Raw genomic sequence first — 14712 nt, forward strand, 5'->3', positions numbered from 1 at the left:
TATTTAACAATTATCCACAGGTAGGATGGTTCCTAAGAACATTTAACATATTTCCACTTTTTAATCATTAGGCCAAATGTGCACAGAAAACCTAATCCATTACTTAAGAACATAAAAATTGTCATACATGCCTCAGGTATGTCCACTCCAGTATTCTTCCTATAGCAGTGGCTAATACTAGAAGCTTTAGAGAAAGGTGCAGAAAACCTTGCAGTCAGCAGTAATGGAATAATTTGCCCATTGGGAATGCTCCTTTAGAAATTCTCATCAGCTAAAAGTTTGGTTATACCACAGAGCATAAACCAGGTTTTGAACTTGAGCATGGCCATAAGATAATGTAAAATCAACAGCCTCATTGCATCATCCAGAGCAGGGATTCAACCTGAGACTTCTTGATGTTAATGAATGAGTCTTTACTGCCTGAATTCAGAGATGTATCTGTGAACCAGTGCATGGCAAACTCATCTAGCTCCGCCTCGCCTAGCCGCCTCTAGAGAAGGCTAGAGTGCCATACTAAGCCAGCATGGCATACAGTAAGACAACCAAATTGAAGCTGAAATACTAAATACTAAATGTATATTTGCTTGAAATAGCCCACAAATACATAATACAATACATTTTACTCTAGGCCCCTATATAACCACACTGTGGATTAATCAAAAAGTGTAAATGTATTCCCAAGCTTATGCAATCTGCACCTATATTTCCTATATTTTCACTACAACATAGTCAAGACCCAAAAAGTATCCCTTTTAAAAAGCTGCCAATCCTTATGTTATTCTCCTCTATACTGCTTTCCTGGATGGTGAACTGGAACACATCCTTGATAAGACAGCCAGTCTGAAACTAGTCAAAATTAGGAGTTTGAGAACATGAATGTAACATTTTCCAATCTGGTAAATAAGCTTACTTCATCAACTGAACACTATTTATCAGAAAGTTTTGGTTCTCTCTCAATACTGTACTGTAATGCTTGAAGAAATTGCAATCTATCGATGAAAACATGTAGCTGGTAATACTGGATTTTTTTATATACTACAATAAAGTTATGATGGGAGAAAGTTAGGTATTTTATTGTTTGTGCTTTATTTTAGGATATATTTGTATATATTTTAGTTTTGATATATGTTGAGCTTTTATGTTACTTGATAAGTGCTAGTAGGAAAAGTTCTTAAAACCATATGCTGCAAGAATACCTGAGTCTATCAAAACTGAAACACATAATAATCACCTCTTTTTGATAAGAATACAATTTTTTGGAGAAAAAGTCCAAGTGACCCATTCTGAAATTTTCTTAAAAATGTGTCCTTAAAAATGTTTTCATTTCTAACTTTTTTAAAATTATTTTGTATATAGTAAAAAATTGGAACATTTTCAAACAAAATGTTTTTTAAAAATTCCATCACAGAAACAGTGATAGAAATGTAGCCGTCTTAGTCTGGGGTAGTTGAAGCAAAATGCAGGACAATGTAGCACTTTAAAGACTAACAAGATGGTTTATTAGATGATGAGCTTTCGTGGGCCAGACCCACTTCCTCAGATCAAATAGTGGAAGAAAGTAGTCACAACCATATATACCCAAGGATACAATTAAAAAAATGAACAAATATGAAAAGGACAAATCACATTGCAGAAGAGGAGGGGGATGCGGGGGCGGGGGGGAGGAAGGAAGGTAAGTGTCTGTGAATTGATGATATTAGAGGTAGGGAGAGTGGGATGTTTGTGAGTTAATGGTATTAGAGGTGATAATTGGGGAAACTGTCTTGGTAATGGGTGAGATAGTTCAAATGTTTGTTAAGTCCTTGTTGGCAAGTGTAAACATTTGAACTATCTCACCCATTACCAAGACAGTTTCCCCAATTATCACCTCTAATACCATTAACTCACAAACATCCCACTCTCCCTACCTCTAATATCATCAATTCACAGACACTTACCTTCCTTCCTTCTCACCCCCCCCCCCCGCATCCCCCTCCTCTTCTGCAATGTGATTTGTCCTTTTCATATTTGTTCATTTTTTTAATTGTATCCTTGGGTATATATGGTTGTGACTACTTTCTTCCACTATTTGATCTGAGGAAGTGGGTCTGGCCCACGAAAGCTCATCATCTAATAAACCATCTTGTTAGTCTTTAAAGTGCTACATTGTCCTGCATCACAGAAACAGTTTCACTCCATTTTATAACAAAGCCAAATTTCAGAAATTCAGGATCCTTTGCAAAATGGAACTTCCATTCTCCACACAGATATAGTTGTATGGTAAGTTTAAAATTGACCACCACAACATTCCGAATACTTGAGAAAAGGTATGTGATCTGAATGTGACAAACAGAAGGATTAACACATGGTAGCTTCTTAGGCTGGCATTGTGCTTAATACTCTTGTGTAACTTACAGCTGAAGTATACAGTCTGTGTTGATGTTAGGCCTTAATACTTGTAAAGAGATGTTGAGTAGTTAATAGGGTCCACTGGATTTAAAGGTTTAATGTTTATTATACCCAGACTGTTTGGATTTGTCTTAATGATATTCTCCTCCAACAAATCACCTAATTCCTGACCTGCTGTTAAACACATGAAATCCTTGTCTAGAAAACACCCATTGTGTCTGAGTGAGACATAGCTTGGGCTCAACTCCCCCGGTCTAGAGAGGAAGGAAATGAAAACAATTTTTCACCTGGGAACATGTACCCATATTTCTTTGTCCCTTCCTTTTTCACCAAATGGGTTCTCCTGTCTAGCTGAAAGATTGAATTGGAATGGGAAGGGGAAAGATGGTGAAATGAACATATAGTGTATTATATCTTCCACTAATGTAACAGCTGAATACAAACTCTACAAACTTACGTCAGATCCGCAGTTACGAACGGGGCTTTCTTGCCCCGGAGGACGGGAGCGGCGGGACGCCCAGATGCGCTGCGGTCCCGCTTCCCGCGTCCTCCAGGGCGAGAAAAGCTGCTCCGCGTCTCCCTGGTCTGCTGGCGTGCCCCCTCCCCCCCAGCAGACCAGGGAGACGCGGAGCAAAGCCCCCAGCAGACCAGGGAGACGCAGAGCAAAGCCTCGGAGGATGCGGGCGGGACCGCGGCGCGTCTTGGCGGTCCTGCCACCCGCGTCTCCCTGGTCTGCTGGGGGGGAGGGGATGCAGTTAGTGTGCCTCCCCCCCCAGCAGATCAGGCTTTTCTCGCCGACGACGCCTGGGGTAGAGCAGCTGGGGCGCTGCCGGGTTGGTCCCACAGCGCCGCTCCTTGGCGCTACTGGACCAACCCGGCAGCACCCCAGCTGCTCTGCCCCAGGTGTCACCAAGTCAGCTGCTGCTGAAACTGACCAGCGGCTGACTACAGGAAAATACAGGTAAATGCCTCTGAGTGAATGATATTAGAGGTGGAGACACAGACATCTATCCTTCCCCACCTCTAATATCATTAACTCACAGGCATTCACCTTCCTTCCCCCCTCCCCGTATCCCCCTTCTGTTCTGAAATGTGATTTGTCCTTTTCATATGTGTTCATTTTTTTAAATTGTATCCTTTGGTATATATTGCTGTGACTATTTTCTTCCACTATTTGATCTGAGGATGTGGGTCTGGCCCACAAAAGCTCATCATCTAATAAACCATCTTGTTAGTCTTTAAAGTGCTACATAGTCCTGTATTTTGTTTCAGCTACACCAGACTAACACGGCTACATTTCTATCACTATTCTGGATTTAAAAGGTGATTCTTTCCTGATATCACTTATTGCATCTTTCTGACTCGTGAGGCCCAAATTAGAATGTTTTGTTGGATCTCAGAGTTTGCTTCACTTCCTGCAAGGAGGAAATCAAGAGTGCTGCTCTCATGATTTGTGTGGAACCATCAGCAGCAGCACCAGGGATGTGGAGAGTAAGTTTTTAATCAAGACTCTGTTTTTGAAAAATCAAAACCCAACCCCCTTCTTAACTTCTTTTAGCCATCAACATTACAGGAATGGTGTTGTGGAGGACAGGCTGAGAAAATTGTAAGGGGCAATGAGGAGTGCTTTGTACATTGCTTCAGAACAGCTATACACACACACACACACACACACAAAAATCACTGCTAGAACATGACTTAAGAGCCTGGCTGGCTGCAGAAAATTGTCTTATTTCTTAGCTAGCATAGCTCTTAGCAAGCATGCCCCTCCCTTCACATTACTGATTACAATTCAGTTATAGTATTTTCAGGGAAATGACTAAAATTAATTACACACTGCCAACACACAGCACTCAGAAGACATGAGCATTCCGTGCAGATGTAATTTCCAATCAATGTTCATTCTCAGATCATATTTATTTCTGAAGACTCTGTGCTAGGGAGAGTATTCCAAGTCTAGAACGAAGACCTGCAGTTGCTAAACTCACTTTATAAAAGGTTCCAATGAACAATTCCATTGTCTAGTCATATGGAAAGAAAGGTGGCAGAAATAAGCCACCTTGCAAGTATCATGACCATGAAGATCCCAACTCTGTGTATATTGATTATCTGTCACCTCCCTGCTCTCATCTACCAATTTCTACTAGCTGAGCTGGAGAGATTATTAAACCTGATGTTACACCAGGAAGGTTTTCCTAGATCTGCCTGGGAGAACATTGTGAAGTCTAAATGGTCAGGACTTCCCCTTTAAACTCAAAGTGAAGCACAGGAAATTGACTGCACAACTGGGCTCTACATTTGATATTGTCTTCTTGCCTCACTCCTGAAGCCTAGTTCCTACTTTCATGATCTGTTTCTGAGCCTTGTCCCTGGTCTCTGAATTCAGCTCTGAACTATGGATTGACTCTCCAACTCGAGCTGTGACCCTTGGATAGCTCCCAACTCTTACTTCTGCTCTAACTACAAGATCTGGCAGCCTACATCTCAGTCTTGACAGAGAGAAAAGTCACATTTCTTCTTAAAGAATGAACAAATCAGTATGGTTTACATTCTGTGCAATAAGGTTTTCCTTCAGGCATGTTAACACTGAAATCAAGGAGAATGTGTGATGCCTCTCTGTGGCACTCCCATTAGTGATATGAGGTCTATTTTTCCTCTCTTACAGGTTCTGTGATGCTCTTTAATAGAGTTATTCATGTGGATCCAGACTAGGCTCTTACTGAACCTATAGCAAAACACCCATTGCCTTCAAAGGTACAGGACTGCTATCACATCAGTACAAGTGAGAGTATAGTTCATCTCCTATATGCTGAAATATGCTGAAATGTTGAAATCAAATCCATAAATGTGAATTTCTAGTTTTGTCTCACAACAGGTCTGCACAAATAATTTCACTTTCTTCTTATGCAATTCTCCCCACAAGCATCACTGATGAGAATTATCCCCAGGCCTTGGGGAGAGCTGGCTTCAGCCTCCACACTGTACCAGAAAGGGCAGGGCCTCAACAGAAGGGGCAGAACTAGGGACTGCAGTACTCCAGCCAGCCCTCCAGCACTGCAGGCTGCCGCAAGTTCCAGAGACAAATTAAAGGGCTAGGGCTCCAAGTAGTGGCCAAGACCCCTGATCCCTTTTAAATCTCCAGGTCCCAGGGTGGCTGTCCCCTTTGCTTCTCACTGTTGGCAGCTCTGCCCACAAGTTTATCAAATTGTTGACCGAGCTGTTGCATCTTTGAAAATCCCTTCCTAAAATCAAGATTCCTAAGGGCAGTAAAGAAACTGTCCAACTCCCACTGAAATTCAGTCAGATATGAGTGCATAACTCCTTTAAACTGTTTTGAAAAATCTCAGCCTTATGCTCTTTTGATACATAACTAGCTTTCACTCTGTTTTTGTTTAGTTCCAAGCATAATTGCCAAGGTTCCAGGGTGCAAAACAAATAATAAAATATGTTTTAGAGTGAAATATAGAACTAATTTATTCCATTTTCTAATTCATTACAGCTATAGAATCCTCCCCAGATCTGGGATTGTGGGCATGAGGAAAGGTGAAGTGGTTAGAGAATTAGCCTCAGGAGAATCAGATCCAAATAGTCTGCTTCATCCCAGACTTTGTGTGACCTCAGGCAAATTATTTAGTCCCTTTGTACCTCAGTTCCCCTACCCCCGTCTATAAAATGGAGATACGAGCTCTCATCTATCTCACAGTATGTTGTGAAAAGAAACACTCTTAAAAGATTGAGACACTCAGTTTTTGTGATGATGGGGTGCTCCACCAGCTTCTAGGATAGCATCTCCTTCTAGTCACCTAAGGGAATATCTCATAAGTTGAATGCACCATTCCATGCCTTCCTATTGCTGCCCTCATTTGCCTGCACCCCTCTCTCACTCCGCAAGTGACTTGCTGCCTCTATGTAGTTCAGCCCTCTGGCCAGGTTACAATTTGTGTTTTCCCCTGTTTAGTAGACCTTTAAAGTTCTTTTACCCCCTGCAGAAATCGTAGGTAGTCTTCCTATCACTGCCCCACAGTGGCTAGCATGGGAACATCATGCACACCCACCATTCTATGTTCTAGCTGAAGGACCCTGTAATGAATAACCAAGCTTTGTTTCCTTCTAGACCTTATTGCCTTTCCCCAAACCATTTCCTTGCAATCTGGGACTCCTCAGTGTCCGGATTCACAGTCTTCCAAATACTTCCTCTGACAAAGTACCAATAGGCGATCTAAAAATCCCTCCTCTCAAAGAGGGACTATAGATTTCCCCAGCAACATTATATCCACTTTCCTGTCTTTATAATGTAGTCCCCTTACTCTAAAGGGGCCTCTGTTTTATTCTGAAAAGACCCTGTGTGCTACAATCCAGACTACAATTCCCATGAGCCCTTGGGAAAAAACAGGAAGGAAGGACTCTGGTGGGGGAGAGGGCTCTCTCCATTGCTTGAAGAAAGAGGTCTAGCAGTCTGGGACTCTGCCTTGGAGTTTGGAACCAAAGGGGGAGCCAGGCTGCTGCCAAGGATATTGATCCAGTCCAGGGGCTGTTGGAGTGCAGCTACTAGATGCCTGTTGGAACTGGGTTTTAGCAGGCTGCTTCCGATAGGCACATCACGAGGCAGCAAGTTTCTGGGCCTTGTTGGAAAAGTGCTGCCTGGGACAGAGCTGCTGTTTAGCCTGGACGAAATCTCCACTACAGCGGCAACATCAGCGCGCCAACGCCAGCAAGTCTGGGACTGAGTCTAGGGGTGTGCACACTCTGGGGTGGGGTCACTATTAGTACAAATGGTAGCTGTATAAGCTTCAATCATTGTTATGTGTTTTGTTAATGCTATTCATTTCTAATTCTGTTAATCCCTGTTTATTTAAGTTAAGTAAAGATTGTTTATTTTAAAGTATTCTATTAGATGTATATGATTTGTAGTTGATGTTTTGGATTCATATTATAGCTGGAATGACTATGTTCCTGGAGGCTCTCAAGGCACACCAGTGAGTATGTACAAGGCCAGCCAGGTGGAGGCACCGCCATTTTACATTCAATGCCAGCAAGAGATAGTGCTTTCCCCAACTAAATACCATCACCACTGGGGTGCTCAGGATCTCTTTTGGGTTAAAACACCAGGCGCCCACGCACACCTGTGAGTGTGACCTGCTCCCCAGTAACCTGGGGAGGAAAAAGGGGGTTACAATAAATTTAGCCAACATGGTTTCACCTCAGCTGGGGTCCCTCACTCAGCCAAAGGGTCCCTTAGCTACATGATTCTGTCACAGCTGTGGCTTGTTGGGTTAAGTAGCCAAGTTATCAATTTGCACTAACCCTTTTAAGGCAATTGTGGAATGAACACCCCATCACAGGACCATGTAAGTACTAAATAAGGTGGAAAGAAGTGTAAGGGAAGAAATGTACATCCCTGATATGATGCCAGTGGGATCCATATCATCCTTGCACTGGCCTGCATTGATCTGGCAAAAATATAATACAGTCCCACACTGCCTATTTTTTTTTCCATAAGGCCACCCTATCCTAGAAATACTAGAGGCAGTTGCAGCTATGGGTAACCCATTTTGCTATTGTGTAAGGCAAGGGTCTCAAACTCCCAGTCTGTGGGCCCGTCCCAGCCAAAGTGATTGTGAAATCCAGATCAGCACTCTAGGCAGGCCGGGGAATGGCAGGTGGGAGGATATCCCTTACCAGCCCCCAAACCCCTTCCCTTCTGCCATTGCCCTACCCTCTCTCCCCCATGGTACTCCATCTCCTGAACATGCAGCTTTGGAGATCACCAGGCAGGGGGCCTGGCATCACACAACAGCAGCATTCATGCCCCCACTCACACTCTGTGGCAGCAGGAGCTGTGGGTGAAGTGGAGCACAGCTGATGGGCACACTCATTTATCTGCCTTCCGCTTCCCTAAGACAGCAAGAGCCATGGGGAGTACAAGAGGGGGTTGCAACCACTGCCACTACATTGACCCAGTTTCCCCAAGTGATCCCCAAAGTTGTGTGCTTGGGAAATGAGGTGCCATTGGGGGGATAGAGTGGGGCAATGGTGGGAAAGGGATATGTTGATATCCGAAGACTTATGTATCCATGGAGATTATTCAAGTTTGCAGACTGGCCCGGTGGCCTTTTTATTTGTGTGTGTGTTGGGGGGGGGGGGGAGCAACTCCCTCTGAAAAAACTGGGAAATAACTATCCAAAGGGTGGCCTATGCTCTTGCTGTAGGAAGTACAGGATGGTATGCACCACATTTTCCAACAAACCAGAGATATCAACCCAGAAGATTCCTATGCCTTTAAAAATGAGTTATTCTTTTCTACAAAGCATAATTCCTTTATATTTTCTTTCTAGAAGCAAGCACTTTATATAGTAACAAGACAGAATATATATCCATATTATAATTAGAATGCAGCATATCAGTAATGTATTTGCACTAGGGCTAACAATGATGGAGCTTCTCATAACCTGTCAAGGCTTAAAGTACTTCAGTGTAGTTTACACAAGGCCATCTAAACTGCAGAATTCTTTGTTCAAATCAAATGTTTATTTCTTCCTATACCAAACATCTGCTGTTCTGAAAGGTGGCCAAAAATGAAACAATTGTCAGATAAGGAGTGGGGTGTATACGGACCCAACTTCATAACTGTTTGTGGAAGACTTGTGCATTTAAATAGTCCACTGATATAATAATTCAATTAGACCGTAACTAGTGAGAAAAAAATCATCTCCATATTTAGGTCATTTCAAGCATTAATGGAGGAATAATTTCCTGCATTTCAAATAGGCAGCAACATTTCAATTTTTTAAAATTATTTCTCTCACTTTTAAAAGCAGAAACTTCCCATTCTGAGAGATGGACCCACTCTGTTTTATAAGCTTTGATAAATGAGAACATTAGAGACAGTCAACAGCCTAATGAAATTGCACACCTTGGTTTGGATGTCATCAAATATGCTACAGATTGTTTATTTCCCCGAGTGTGATAACTTGGAGGAAAATCTCATCTTCGATAACGATGCTAAACAATGCATAACTTCATTGATATTTAATAGATAACATACATAAAACAAACCTTTTAGAGTATATTTTTTAACCCAACAGCTGTTTGTTTAAAAAGACAGAAGTTCAGAACTGTATTGTATACTTGAATTACACATCTAGTTTAAAGGATAAGAATCCCAGTAGCAGATGGTATTCCAGGCTGTCTAACATAGCAAAAATAAATAAATAAATAAAAGCTGGCCAATTGTCTGCCTTGATACAATAAATCAACAGATTGGTAGCTGCTGAACACAAGGATTAATGTATTAAAATCTGTGGGTTATTTTGGACAAATGAAGGGAGACAAATCATACACTAGGTACCACTGTATACCTAGTACCATAACTAATATCTATTTTGTTTAAAAAGGAAAAAAGAAACATCTTTATTTATTTTTGCATGCAAAAGATATTCATTAGTGGCATTAAACTGATATTTTTTTCTGGGAAACGGATACTCTATGGGCTTAGCTTCTCCACTGTCTTATATCAGAGGTCAGATAGCGTAGAGTGGTAGAAGCAAAAATAGCCTGATGCTCAGCAACATAGTCCTGTAGCAAGCTATGTCAGGGTATGTCTACACTACCCCAATAGTTCGAACTAGAGGGGTAATGTAGGCATACCGCAATTGCAAATGAAGCCCGGGATTTGAATTTCCCGGGCTTCATTTGCATAAGCGGGGCGCCGCCATTTTTAAATCCCCGCTCGTTCGAACCCCGTTCCGCGTGGCTACACGCGGCACGAACTAGGTAGTTCAAACTCCACGAGGAGTAACAGTAGTTCGAACTAGGAAGCCTAGTTCGAACTACCTAGTTTGTGCCGCGTGTAGCCGCGCGGCACGGGGTTCGAACGAGCGGGGATTTAAAAATGGCGGTGCCCCGCTTATGCAAATGAAGCCCGGGAAATTCAAATCCCGGGCTTCATTTGCAATTGCGGTATGCCTACATTACCCCGCTAGTTCGAACTAGTGGGGTAGTGTAGACATACCCTCACAGGTGTACGGTGTCTCAGAAACCTGAGACAACAGGCCTAGTTCTGTTGTACTCCACTAGGCCTTCTCCCACCCCATCTCACCCAAGAATCTGCCTCAGAATGCCTGAAGAATTGAATTGTCTAATAGTGAAATAAATAAGTTTTTCAGGGGATAACCTCGAATTGAGGCAGCCAAAATCCCATCTCACAGCCTGAAGCTAGAGTTGTACTAAGAACAGGGTCTTCTCTGTAGCCTTTATACCAGGACTACTCAACTTTGGAAGCCCCAGGGGCCACAATGATACTCACAATACATGCCGAGGGCTGCAACGTAAGTGTGGTTCCATCTCCCAGGCAGGGTGAGCATTGAAAGATGCAAGCGGATGGGCTGGTTGGAACAGACTGCTACAGGGTGTTGGCATTTTTAGCCCCCAGGGACAAGGGGCCAGGAAGACCAGGGCACTTTGTGAAATAAGCTATTTACACATGTGCTTATTTCACAAAGTGACCTGGTCTTCCTGGCCCCTTGTCCCTGGGGGATAAAAATGTCAACACCCTGTAGCAGTCTGTTCCAACCAGCCCATCCGCTTGCATCTTTCAATGCTCACCCTGCCTGGGAGATGCCTCGCCATTGTGGGACACTCATGGGCCACTCACAGTGTTGAGCCCTTCATAAACCCAAACCACACCATGGGCCACAAATGGGCCATGGCCACGTGTTGAGTAGCCCTGCTCTATATATTGGCTTTTGGCAGCTAAGTTGCCCATCTACCACCTCTCATACAGCCTTTACTTCTGTGCTCCATGGAACCAGACTTCAAGCACAGAACAGATCCAAACAAGGGAGGAGCTCCTATTTCTTTTCCAGGCTTGAGTAAGTAGCATCTCCACAGAGTTTCTTACCAAATGCAGGGAGAGCCATCTTTGCTGTTTTATCTATTTTTAACCACACTAGGACTACATCTACACTGCAGACTTTTGCCAGCAGAAATTACACTAATGAAGCACTCATTAGTATTTGTCACACTGTCATTTGCATATTCTCTGCCCAAGGCTTTTTGCACAAAAGGTTTTTGTGCAAAAAGAAGCAGTGTAATAGCCTGATTGAGGCATAAGGATCTTGTGCAAAAGGGGTTTTTTGCTCAAAACAAACTTGTCTGCACTGCTCGTTTTTGCGCAAAACCTGTTGTGCAAAAAGCCTCGGGCAGAGAATATGCAAATGACAGTGTGACAAATGCTAATGAGAGCTTCATTAGCATACTCTCTGCAGTCAAAAGCCTACAGTATAGACATAGCCTTATAGTTTCTCTATACTGGCTGTCTTATACCCTCCTCTTTTTCATTACAGCATTGATGGTGGACAGGCAGGATTTGTTTTTAAGAAAGGTTATGAGGAATTCTTCTATTTTTTATTAATGGATGTTTATACAAATCAGTGCAGTCAGACACTACAGAGATAAGTGCAGTATAAGTGCTTAGACAGATATGGTCAGGACTTGTTCTACATGACACCTCTTTTTTTTACTTTTGCTGTTAGATATGAGTTGAGGTTGATTATTTGTTACTATTTAAGAAATCAAAATGTAAGTTTTTTTTAAATGCATGATGGGAAGAACAGGTAAACAAAGGGCATGTTTGAATCTACTAATGGGCTGCAGTTTTTCCTTGGAAACAAACAAATAAAATAAAATAAAGAAACTAGGGAGCAGAAGGCAGAGTGCACCATAATACACCTGTGCATCACATCATGAGCTTGTTTCTGGAAAACAGTGGCTTTGAATTCATTCATCAAGAGCATAATGATCCAACACATTCCTTTCCACTTCTGAACTGGAAAAGTGTATTTAAACATGAAAGAGGTGTCTAGACAACTAATTAGGATAAGAGCCCCAAAACTGCCTTGAACTTATCTTCAGAAAACAAATATCTGATTTACGTAAAGGACACTGTTAATCTTTAAACGATATTTTAAAATTAAATTATTTCACTTATGTCAAGGTTGTCACACTCATTCTTGGTTGCATTTTTGGTATGTGTGTAATTTGCAGCCTGAGACTAGAAATTCAGGGACATACAATCCTGGAGCCAAACTAGATGGATCACATATCGATGAGAATGAAATGGTTGCACAATATTTGAAGGTAGCATATGGCTCCGACACAGTAAATAAGGTCCTGATCCAGGAAATCACTTAAACATATGCTTGATTCCAGACTGTTTCCACCCCACAGCTGCTAATTTTTGTTTTCTTGTTTTGTGCAACCTACATGTTTGGGCCAAAACACAGTTGTTGACAGTATCCATTTAACTATTGGCCAGCTATTACTCTCTCAGTTAAGAAAGGTCTATAGTATAAGTTAGAGAACATATGGTGCTATATAACAATATGGGAGCAGAAAGGTTTGGAAAATGAAGGTCTGGGTGATGGAACATCGGATGATCTTTTGTGAAAAATAAGACTATGACAGTTTACCACTTTGCTCAGATTCAGACTATTCAGTTTGTTTTCATAAATTTAATTACAGTGATTTTTTTTTACATGATGTGCACTACTAAATGCACAAAAGACAATATGTCTGGATTTGAATATAAGACCAGATATATTTTATGTTGCTTAATTTAGTATGTTCTTTGTTCTTGGAAGGAAAGAGGTCTGCTTGGGTAGAGTGTAAAATTAGATCCCATTGTCTGTAGAAAATTGTATTATGTATTTACTTAAAATCAGCTCGGGCCCTTTCTAAACAGTTCTCAAAATTACCTTAATCAGTTTTCTCTGAAATCATGGAAGGGTCACTTACAAAATTACTCATATGGTGGGTTATGACACAGAAGCATCTGTACTAATTCAGTGACATTTAAAAAAAGTATTTCCCAGTAGTGATTTGGCAACATATGTTTACTCTTATTACTATCATGAATATGTATTATTTGTACAACTCCTAAACTAAGATTTGGTGTACGTCTGTTAGCCATCTCTGGGTCTATGCATATGTTAGCATTCTCAGTTTTCAATCATCCATACAGCATATATAGAAAGATGGTGGTTTACTATGTTTTTCAAAATGTGTTTTTCTTGATTGTCTTCCTTTATGTATTTAAGAACTGTACAAGGCCCAGGGCCAGCATAATGGACAAACATGGGGCTTTTGATATCATAAAGAAAAAGATATGATCTGCTCATAGTTATACTGTAATAGACTTTGAAAGGGTCATTGCTCCCTCACCAACAAAGCAAAGATCGCCTGCAGCTTTAGGACTCTGCAAAATCTTTTCTATGGGTAACTTACCAAATATGTAAGATCAGTAAAAGAGCCAAAAAAATATCTGTTTGTCTCCATTAATGTACAAAATAGAGTAGGTGTAGCACTTACCACATGTTGTTGCTAATAGCATCCAATTCATTCTAATGATCAGCCCATTTATCTTCAGAGCTTCTTTACAGAATTACATAACAGTGCACAGATTTTTCCAGGAACACCTCAGAGTTGCACCCAGTGACCTCCACTTATTCCTATGTTCTCTCAGAGCAGGCTGGCTTATAAAACCCAGAATGACCTAGTCTATTTCTCTCTGATGTGGTAGGGATAGAGATGCAATTAGGTGAAGTGTTACAATTATAACTCTCTGCTTTCAGATAGAAATCTGCTCACACAATATACTCCAATTTTTTGTAAAGGGCTCTAAAATCTCATAACCGCCCAATCTCTAGCCCATCTCTGAAGTAGCCCGGTCCTATTGCTGTTTAGGGTATTCTGCAAGATTTATCTATTTTGTTGACTGTCAATCAAATCTGAGCAATATTAAAATAATCAGTTAAGGGCTTATGTATTTACATGCCTTCTTCCTATTAATTCCAGTGGGAGTTAGGTAACTAAATACTCTTAATAGTGCTTTGCAAGGATTATAATTTAAAAATCTTCAAAACTCATAACGTAGGTCCTGATCCTGCAAATCTTTATGCACATGCACAAATTCTACCTGGTTCATAAAGCTCAGCAGGTGCTAAGCTTGTGTCTGCCATTATTCTTCCATTCTACTTCTCCTGACCAATAGTTTTTCCAAAATTATCTTTGAAATCCAAGCCCACAATACTGTCCCTATAGTCTGCTGCAAGACCAAGGTTCCAAACCTGTAAAGGATTAAAACACATGCTTACATGTAAGTTCAACAACACTGTTTACATGTTTTAATTAGACACGAGCATATGTGTCTCATGTCCAGTAATCTATTTATAGCTGGTACGGCATATAAGAAAGATACTGTACCAGCCCAGCCTGTTCATGTTGTTGCTTCTCAGGAGAAATGAGAGGGAAAGAGGGACAGCTATG

General features: G+C 41.4%; 1 long non-coding RNA gene across 2 annotated transcripts in view; it reads right to left on the minus strand.

The window, feature by feature from the left end:
- LOC149524542 (uncharacterized) overlaps positions 1-14712 on the minus strand; it is a 189563-nt gene that overhangs the window by 109525 nt on the left and 65326 nt on the right. Inside the window, exon 4 of one of the 2 annotated variants that reach the window (XR_016349460.1) lies at positions 14363-14513. The exons of the other annotated variant lie outside the window; for it this stretch is intronic. This is a non-coding gene — a long non-coding RNA (uncharacterized LOC149524542). The remainder of the gene's footprint in view (positions 1-14362; positions 14514-14712) is intronic. 2 annotated transcript variants of the gene reach the window in all.

This window comes from Pelodiscus sinensis, chromosome 4, assembly GCF_052426305.1.
Source record: "Pelodiscus sinensis isolate ZL-2025 chromosome 4, ASM5242630v1, whole genome shotgun sequence".
NCBI classification, from domain to species: Eukaryota; Metazoa; Chordata; order Testudines; family Trionychidae; genus Pelodiscus; species Pelodiscus sinensis.